This window comes from Salvelinus namaycush, chromosome 27 (genome assembly GCF_016432855.1).
Source record: "Salvelinus namaycush isolate Seneca chromosome 27, SaNama_1.0, whole genome shotgun sequence".
Classification (NCBI taxonomy): Eukaryota; Metazoa; Chordata; class Actinopteri; order Salmoniformes; family Salmonidae; genus Salvelinus; species Salvelinus namaycush.
This window is the reverse complement of record NC_052333.1, coordinates 35,465,603-35,475,127: the sequence shown is the minus strand read 5'-3', so window position 1 is coordinate 35,475,127 and position 9,525 is coordinate 35,465,603.

Genomic DNA, 9,525 nt, shown 5'->3' with positions numbered 1-9,525 from the left:
AAGTGTATTGTAGCGCATTCGGAGGTAGCCTCGACTGTGATTCTAACCTCGACCGGGGGTCAAACTTCTTGACAAACTTGCAAAAACGGATGGTTAGGGTAGTGAATGGGAATCTCAACACAATAAATGATGCAGTGGTGAACTTACCATTAGACAGAAGAGGCAATTGCCACAGGCCTCACATCAACAATTGGCCTCATGAGCTGGACATAAATAATAGTAATCATTAGCGATATGATTGTAGTTAACATCCTATCGTGCTTAGGGTCATGTATAAAAATGAAATGAATAATATATTGTGAAAGGAAACTTAAAAAATGCCAGAAAAGCTAACACGCTGACCACACCACTCGTGTTGCTTCTATTTGTGGCTGCAAGTCCTGCCTCTCCCATCTCCTCATTGGTTTATAGAAGCAGATACCCACGTGCCATCTCCTCATTGGTTTTACCCATGTGGGTGATTGAAAGATGAACTGAACTGATGTCGGTCAACCGTTTTGTGTGTGGATTAATGTACACATACACTAAGTTGACTGTGCCTTTAAACAGCTTGGAAAATTGGCTTTAGAAGCTTCTGCTATTTTGAGTCAATTGGAGGTGTACCTGTGGATGTATTTCAAGGCCTACCTTCAAACTCAGTACCTCTTTGCTTGGCATCATGGGTAAATCAAAAGAAATCAGCCCAGACCTCAGGAAAAAAATTGTAGACCTCCACAAGTCTGGTTCATCCTTGGGAGCAATTTCCAAATGCCTGAAGGTACCACGTTCATCCTTACAAAACAATAGTATGCAAGTATAAACACCATGGGACCATGCAGCTATCATACCGCTCAGGAAGGAGACGCATTCTGTCTCCTAGAGATGAACGTACTTTGGTGCGAAAAGTGCAAATCAATCCCAGAACAACAGCAAAGGACATTGTGAAGATGCTGGAGGAAACGGGTACAAAAGTATCTATATCCACAGTAAAACGAGTCCTATATTGACATAACCTGAAAGGCCGCTCGGCAAGGAAGAAGCCACTGCTCCAAATCCGGCATGAAAAAGCCAGACTACGGTTTGCAACTGTACATGGGGACAAAGTTCGCACTAATTGAAGAAATGTCCTCTGGTCTGATGAAACAAAAATAGAACTGTTCGACCATAATGACCATCGTTATGTTTGGAGGAAAAAGGGGGGCGCTTGCAAGCCAAAGAACAACATCCCAACTGTGAAGCACGGGGGTGGCAGCATATTGTGGGGGTGCTTTGCTGCAGGAGGGACTGGTGCACTTCACAAAATAGATGGCATCATGAGGAGGGAAAATTATGTGGATATATTGAAGCAACATCTCAAGACATCAGTCAGGATGTTAAAGCTTGGTCGCAAATGGGTCTTCCAAATGGACAATGTAAATGTATTTGGTTAAGGTGTATGTAAACTTCCGACTTCAACTGCATATACTGTATGTAAAGAGTTTACAATGTTTAGTGAATATTGAGACCTAATAACAGTTGAGTTTACAAGTTTTTCAAATGTTATAATACAAATATACTGAACAAAAATATAAATGCAGCAATTTCAAAGATTTTACACAGCCATAGGTGGGCCTGGGAGGGCATAGTCCCACCCACTTTTGAGCAAGGCCCACCCACTGGGGAGCCAAGCCCAGCCAATCAGAATGAGTTTTTTCCTGACGAAAGGGCTTTATTACATACAGAAATACTCCACAGTTTTATCAGCTATCCGGATGGCTAGTCTCAGACGATCCCGCAGATGAAGAAGCCAGATGTGGAGGTCCTGGGCTGTTCTGCGGTTGCGAGGCTGGTTGGACGTACTGCCAAATTCTTTAAAACAATTTTGAAGGCAGCTTATGGTAGAGAAATTAACATTTAAATTCTCTGGCAACAGCTCTGGTGGACATTCCTGCTGTCGTCATGCCAATTGCACACTCCTTCAAATCTGGAGACTGGAATTGTGTGACAAAATTGCACATTTTAGAGTGGCCTTTTATTGTCCCTGGCACAAGGTGCACCTGTGTAATGATCACGCTGTTTAATCAGATTCTTGATATGCCACACCTGCCAGGTGGATTTAAAAAAAAAAGTGTTTTACCTTTATTTAATTAGGCAAGTCAGTTAAGAACAAATTCTGATTTTCAATGATGGCCTAGTGCCTTGTTTAGGGGCAAAACGATGGATTTTTACCTTGTCAATTCGGGGATTTGATTTTGCAACCTTTCGGCTGCTAGTCCAACGCTCTAACCACTAGGCTACCTGCCGCCCCAGGTGAATTATCTTGGCAAAGGAGAAATGCTCATTAACAGGGGTGTAAACAAATGTTTGCACCAAATTTGAGAGAAATAAGCTTTTTATACATATGGAACATTTCTGGGATAATTTATTTCAGCTCATGAAACATGGGACTGACACTTTACATGTTTCTATTTTGGTTCAGTGTACATAAGTTCACATTTTTATTATCAAACTAATAAACATATATAAACCTTTTAAATAACTATCCTCTAGGTTCTAAAGTTTAATTTGTGCTATGATAATGATTTACAACCGTGATCCACTTGCTTTTGGGTTGATAGGTATGCTCAGTCCTAAATACAGACAAAATCCAGACACGTGATTGTAAAAATCTCGTGTGTTGTAAAAGAAAGAATGTTTGTGTTCCTGGCAATATGAGCTTTCAGGAATGGGGTCACAATAGATGTACCAGCCGCTAATTGTGGATATCAACGGTTACTCAATGGTTACTCATCTTATCAAGGTTCTATAAGCTAAAACTCATTCTGCTGACTGAGATTGAGAACAATTTGCACTACACATACATTTAGATTATTGTCGTGATTAGAGTAGCAATCTACCAGTGTTTTAACAAAGTTACTGTAATTTTATGTAATTTTATTTAACAATTCGTCTATCAAAAATAAGGTAATTTAATAATTGAATAACTTAAGAAATATATCATGTTAAAGATATAAAATAAGATTAATTGAATGTTAAAATAGAATGACAACTCAATGAAACATTATCCTAAATAATACAACCATCAACTAACTGAATACCTTTTGTGTTTAATATGAATGTTTCAGCATGGAAGGTCCTGTATATTTTTTTTACACGCTTTTATTTATTTTAAAGGTGCTACACAGGATTTTTTTAAACATTTTTGCGGTGATAGTGGAATGATAGTGTTTCACAGTATTACCCACTGTTAGGTTCTAATTTAGAGTAAATGACTCCACGGACACTAGAGAAGCTTAACCAAGTTTAATTCTTCCCAAAGGGTCGATACAGCTGTAATTCAGACAAACGACATTTCACACAAGCAATGATATGTAACCCTTTCTCCTAGGCTGATTCTCTTCTTCCACAAATTAACAGCCAATGCATCTCTGTTGCTAGACAGAACCTTAGTGATATCTGTTCTTCCTCACTTCATCTGACCTGACCTCTACCCCAAAGTGCTCACTCCTCCCCAACTCAAGGCTGTCATGGTGATTGGTACCAGACTGTGTCTCTTCTCCTCCCAGAGGATCCCTCCCATAAGATCCCTGATGGCTAACAGTAACATATCCTGACATAATGTAAACATTATACATTACCCTCTCTCCCTCAGTGACATTGTTAGTTTCTAAGATCTTCACCCGTCTCCCCTACACACTCTAAAGCCATCTGACTCCTACAGATAACCATTAACTTCTGATGTAAAAACCAGTCTCGTTCACTGTTAGACATTATCCTTCTGAGCATAACAATGTTCCAAGTTCAACCCAGAATCTAACGCCACCAATCACAACACTGGCGGGTAAGTAATACACTGATCACGCCGGCATCTGTTGTCAAAATGGGAAAGCTGTTTTGATTTCGTGGCTGTGGATATCGGGTCAAGCGGCCAATGTAGAAAACGCTTTGTCATTTCCTGGTTGCTAAAATTCTACACTCAATTTCAGTTTATGTGAGAAATCAAGCACTGAATAGTGTAGGGAATCATTGTACCATCTAAATCGTTCTGAAATACATTTTCAATTACAGCCGTTCTAAGCTGGTGGACCATAACCGAAAGTAAAAGGTTCGAGCGCAAGTCTCCGGCATGTTATGGGGAAATGGGATGCCAGGAGGGGGAGACTTGTTATGAATGCAACCTTGTGCTGTTACAATTCACATAACTTCCACAAGTGTTTTGGCACCAAACTGTTGGCAGTTGCAAAACAAAGTCAATAGTTGGATGAGTTGTAGAGTTAATTGCCGATGTCATTGTTGACTCGATTATTTAGACTTTTCTCTTGAACCATATGGTATACCCACTAGAAACTCGTAGATCATATAGACACGGCTAGAAAGATTAAGAAACAAATATTTTATATGAATACGAGTTATTCAAGTAAAAATTACTTTTCTATAGATCAACTGTACCAAAATGACTGAAAATGTCAGTAAATTTGTTAAAATACTGGTACATGTCGCACGTCACTACTTCACAGGAGCTCCATTTGAATGCAAACCTTTTCCTTTTTTTATCAAAATGTGTTTTTTTTGGCGGAAATGCCTTCTGGTACATGTGCCTTGATAACAAACTTGTATGCCATCTGTAAATACGAATACAATTGTTAAATTACGACCATAGTTGGTTTAGCTATGGAAAAAGTCAGCAACCTTCCCGCTAGCCATGATTGGCTGAGATAATGAGTGGGCTGGACATACCAAGAGATGAGCTCGGATTGGTCTGCCATGTAGCACGCCTCTGTCTATAATATGAGCTGGTCAGTATGTGTAGGTAATCCTTTCTAATACAGATTTTTTTAGATATCACATAGTAGAACTGAATAAGTGTTGCTCTCCACTTTCTGGAGGACCGCGTTTTGAAATCAGTGGAATTAGAGTATGATAGCTAAAGAGATGGAGAAAATACTGGCGTTTTGATTGCAAATATGCAGACGGAGTCGAAAAGAACACACAGAAGGCTCCAAATTACATCTTCAAACCATGGCATCCATAACAGAGCGGGAGAAACGTCCATCTATGTATACGGGTAAGAGAGTCTAGCTAGCTACATTTTCAGATATTACACATTTCTAATTTTGTCAGAAAGTCGTTTTCTTTTCAAGTTAGTGTACCATTGGCTGGCTAGCTAGCTAATGTTATGTGTATGATCTGTGTAGTTATATTATTCGTATCTCAGAGCCATTTGCATTGCTAGTTATAGCCTAATGTTAGCTAGCTAACATTGAACCTGATTGGTTAGCTACCTGCAGATTCATGCAGGGTAGTAACGTTATGAGTTGGGATTATGGTTAATTGTTTAGCTAACTAGCTACATGTCTAAACAAAAGACTCCGCTATGCAAGTAACTACACTGCTCAAAAAAATAAAGGGAACACTTAAACAACACAATGTAACTCCAAGTCAATCACACTTCTGTGAAATCAAACTGTCCACTTAGGAAGCAACACTGATTGACAATACATTTCACATGCTGTTGTGCAAATGGAATAGACAAAAGGTGGAAATTATAGGCAATTAGTAAGACACCCCCAATAAAGGAATGGTTCTGCAGGTGGTGACCACAGACCACTTCTCAGTTCCTATGCTTCCTGGCTGATGTTTTGGTCACTTTTGAATGATGGCGGTGCTTTCACTCTAGTGGTAGCATGAGACGGAGTCTACAACCCACACAAGTGGCTCAGGTAGTGCAGTTCATCCAGGATGGCACATCAATGCGAGCTGTGGCAAAAAGGTTTGCTGTGTCTGTCAGCGTAGTGTCCAGAGCATGGAGGTGCTACCAGGAGATAGGCCAGTACATCAGGAGACGTAGAGGAGGCCGTAGGAGGGCAACAACCCAGCAGCAGGACCGCTACCTCCGCCTTTGTGCAAGCAGGTGCACTGCCAGAGCCCTGCAAAATGACCTCCAGCAGGCCACAAATGTGCATGTGTCTACTCAAACGGTCAGAAACAGACTCCATGAGGGTGGTATGAGGGCCCGACGTCCACAGGTGGGGGTTGTGCTTACAGCCCAACACCGTGCAGGACGTTTGGCATTTGCCAGAGAACACCAAGATTGGCAAATTCGCCACTGGTGCCCTGTGCTCTTCACAGATGAAAGCAGGTTCACACTGAGCACATGAGCACATGTGATAGACGTGACAGAGTCTGGAGACGCCGTGGAGAACGTTCTGCTGCCTGCAACATCCTCCAGCATGACCGGTTTGGCGGTGGGTCAGTCATGGTGTGGGGTGGCATTTCTTTGTGGGGCCGCACAGCCCTCCATGTGCTCGCCAGAGGTAGCCTGACTGCCATTAGGTACCGAGATGAGATCCTCAGACCCCTTGTGAGACCATATGCTGACACATGCACATTTGTGGCCTGCTGGAGGTCATTTTGCAGGGCTCTGGCAGTGCACCTCCTTGCACAAAGGCGGAGGTAGCGGTCCTGCTGCTGGGTTGTTGCCCTCCTACGGCCTCCTCCACGTCTCCTGATGTACTGGCCTATCTCCTGGTAGCGCCTCCATGCTCTGGACACTACGCTGACAGACACAGCAAACCTTTTTGCCACAGCTCGCATTGATGTGCCATCCTGGATGAACTGCACTACCTGAGCCACTTGTGTGGGTTGTAGACTCCGTCTCATGCTACCACTAGAGTGAAAGCACCGCCATCATTCAAAAGTGACCAAAACATCAGCCAGGAAGCATAGGAACTGAGAAGTGGTCTGTGGTCACCACCTGCAGAACCATTCCTTTATTGGGGGTGTCTTACTAATTGCCTATAATTTCCACCTTTTGTCTATTCCATTTACACAACAGCATGTGAAATTTATTGTCAATCAGTGTTGCTTCCTAAGTGGACAGTTTGATTTCACAGAAGTGTGATTGACTTGGAGTTACATTGTGTTGTTTAAGTGTTCCCTTTATTTTTTTGAGCAGTGTATTTCAATAGAATGTTTATGTCACTGCGACAACTGTCGAAAGATGTAGCTGGTAAATTTGCTCGGGCTATCTACTCCGATTTCATAGCACTCTCGGAGTGTTTACGAATGCTCAACAGCCGTTGAATTTGGCCAGTGTCGGTAAACGTTGGCAAAAAAAACGTAATTAAATTGTTGCCAGCAGCACAGTTGCAGTCACCAACGCTCTGGATAACATAAAAACAGCCTAACCAGCTCTGCTAGTGTGAGTAAAATGGTCAGAGTGAGCTGTTCTCTCATTTGTCTGTAAGTAGCTAGCAAGCTAGCCTACGTTAGCCAGCTAGGGTGCTTGACTGCTGTTGTTAGGTCAGAACACTCGGATTAACCCTCCTTTTCGGCCAGAGTGTCCAGTGTGCCCTCTGAGAGCGAAACGCTCTGAATTTACGAATGGCCAATCTGACAAAGCTCTGAGTTTACGAACGCCCAGAGCACACCCATAGTATAAACCAGCCTTTAGTATTGAAAGCTTTGGTTGTTTAGGATATAGCCTCAAATGTGAATCCTTAGAGATAGGTGAGACTAAAGCTTAAAAGGGTGTGAACGATGCTGAATGGGTGTAGACAAAGAGCTCTCCAGTAGGTACCAAAAAATTCAAGGGCAATTTTCTCAAAAGTGAGGTTACAAGTTTATCAACTTTCAAGGCAGAATTACTTTCCCATTGTTCCTCTCTACTTTTATCCAATGTATAAAAAAAACACTTTCAAATTTTTCTACAATGTCTGCTTTTTTACCCATCTACCAATAAGTAGTTCTTCAATCTTTGCGAACCATTGGAAAACCTCCCTGGTGTTTGTGGTTGAATCTGTGCTTGAAATTCACTGCTGGACTGAGGACCTTACAGATAATTGTATATGTGGGGTACAGAGATGTTGTAGTCATTTAAAAAAATCATGTTAAACACTTTTATTGAACACATGCAACTTATGTGACTTAAGTACATTTGTACTCCTGAATTTATTTAAGCTTGCCATAACTAAAGGGTTGAATTCCTATTGACTCAAGACATTTCAGCTTTACACTTTTTTATTAATTTCTAAAAACATAATTTCACTTTGACATTATGGGTATTGTGTGAAGGTCAGTGACACATTCCCAATTTGAATACATTTTAAAGTCAGGCTGTAACACCACAAAAATATGGGAAAATTCAAGAGGTGTGAATACTTTCTGATGGTACTGTATGTGTTGTGTCATTTGTGTTCACTCGGTCAGCAGAATGTACCTTAGCTCACAGAACCTTAATAACATGAGTAACCGTCAATATCCACTATTAGTGGTTGGGACATGCATACAAGTTTATATCGCTTCTCCTTGCCCCAACCTGGGCTTGAACCAGGGACCATCTGCAAACAGACAGCAGTCACCCACAAAGCATCGTTACCTATCGCTCCACAAAAGCCTCGGCCCTTGCAGGGCAAGGGAAACAATTTTAAGGTCTCAAAGTGAGTGGTCAACAATTGAAATGTCTCACAAATTGTCTACAAACCAAGTAGTAGGCTACTGGGTAGGCAGGCAGCACTTAAAGTAGATGGCCCTAGCTAGCAAAAGGACAGTACTAGACAACGTATAGAAAAATGATACTTATCACTCCTGGAGATATCAGGAGTCCTCTAGCTACAGAATGAAGCACCAAGCTAGTCAGTGTGGTAAAACTCCTGGCTATTATGAATGACACCATCGTAAGTGAATGAGTTTTGCAGCCTCACCATCTGTGAATATGTCTCCCCTGATAAATATTCTGCTTCGATTATGTGATGGAGTGAGAGGGTGGGTGTGTGAAGGCCTGTATATTCCTGCTTGTTGGCTACATTTGTGGGCCAGGAAAGAGGATGGCCCGGAAGGGTAAGTGCCTAATTACACACACCTGAATCTAATTAGTGTGGGCGGTGGCTGTTTTAACCTGGCTTTGGCCAGATTTTTTTGTTGGTCTGGAGCAGCAAGAGCTGACATGCAGGGCCCTCCAACCCTGGGATGAATATCAAACTTTTTGTCAACGCTTGTGTTACTTCACACTCAGTCAGTTAATGCAAAGGAAAACAGGCTGATACAAGTCTCTCAAAAATAGAAAAAAAACAAAGCAATTAAGACTTTCTATTGATAAAATTGCAATATCTAAAATTGCTATATCTACAATATAAATGTAGGGTCTTTGAGGGGTGAGGTCATCCACAAAAAGGACAGTGAATACATGCATAAACTTGCTTGTTTGGTGTCATTCTATGGACTTATGGTGGTTGTGGTTTAACTTTTACTGTCAGGCAGAATGGGATCTAAGCGAGCCAGTCAAAGCCTGGGTTGTTAAAGGGATTGGTTTTGTCAGAATTGACCATGGATTTGGACTGCGAGGTCACATGTCCAATCATTCTTATTTGGTGTTGGTCTCATGATTATCTCCCTGTGTTACGATGGAGTTGCATACAGTACTGTCCTCTTTCCTTTGAAAAAACCTAACCTACAACTAAACACAGTAAGAAATGGTATATGGTGTATATATAAATGGTATATAATAAGGAAATAGTTCAGTAAATTGTGCAAAACCCAAAGCCTTATTTGGAGAGCACAAGGTTGACA